Here is a 1328-nt window from a genome sequence, read left to right on the forward strand (position 1 = left end):
AAAAAAAAAAAAAAAAAGAATGAAGTGTAAAATCTTCTGTCCTTTGGCAAGTGGCAATTAACTTCCTGTTGGGGAAACAGGTAATAATTTGAAGACATCAAGGATTCAACGGACATCAAAGAAATGCAGAATAGCACCTTGATATACTATAAAAGAAGCTTAAGTTTTAAAATACTTTATAAAAGGGTCCACAAATCCAGAGACATTATATATAATATATATTTTTATACTTCATATATTACATATGTGTGTGCAGAAATTTTAGTAGCAGACATACATTGGATGAACTATTCCCTGAAAAGTTCACCTTCTATTCGTGAAATACTACTATTTTGCTGAAGAGGACATTATATTCATTTCTCCAACTGCAAAAGCTGTATTTCCTTCAATATTAAGGTTAATGAGGGCTGGGGCCCTGTAATCTACATGAGTAGGTTAATTCTCATGTGTCCTAGATAGTTGAGACAGAGATTTGTAACTTCACATTGCCAAACTGGAAATGCAAGCATACAAAAGGGGCGAGAAAAGCTGTGTGTCATGCACCTCTGTGCCTCAGCATCTCTTTCAGATGCTGAACAAGGCATGTCCTTCCCTGTGCATGAAGGAGAAAAGTCAGTTCACAAGCTTTAAACAACGCTGGAGAAAAACTGTTATAGGATCAAGCTCTGATTATATTATAGATGGAGAGTGGTTTATTAAAAATTAACTACACTGTTATAACATTGCTGACAGGACGTTCATGTGTCAAATGTATTTTAGATGTGAGGATATGGCACAAATTGATCTCCTGCCTGTATCAAGGATATGGATGTGCAAGATGCTACTAAGAATGTCTTCATGAACAAAGGTGAAAGTTCTAAGTTTCAGAACATTTGTTTTGTTCACTTAAAACATGTTCTACACAAAGAAGATACAATTTTCTCCTGACTTTCTTCCTCATTCAGGATGTCATTAATATTGCTCATGGAAAAGATGGTTTCTAGAAAAGCTATGCAAGTGAGACAAGAGACTCCTAAGGATTTCTACTCACACTAGCGGCATTATCATTGCCTGCAAGTGTTTAGATGCCTCCTCCGCTTTATAAATGGAAAGCTGATCACCAATTATCTGGGATCCATTCTCCTGGCAGGCTCAGTTCCAGCCAGACACTGCTGGAAAACTAATCTGGGAGTAGATGCAAATATGATGCAGAGTAGTGAGCACAGTGTTTAAATGATGAACCATTTGAAACTCCCAGTCAGGCAGAACTGATGATGGTGACCAAGGGTTATCTGAGGTTAAGGTGGAAAGGACTGGCTCCTCTCTTTCTCTCTCTCTCTCTCTCTCTC

Source organism: Mastomys coucha, unplaced genomic scaffold, assembly GCF_008632895.1.
Source record: "Mastomys coucha isolate ucsf_1 unplaced genomic scaffold, UCSF_Mcou_1 pScaffold15, whole genome shotgun sequence".
Classification (NCBI taxonomy): domain Eukaryota; kingdom Metazoa; phylum Chordata; class Mammalia; order Rodentia; family Muridae; genus Mastomys; species Mastomys coucha.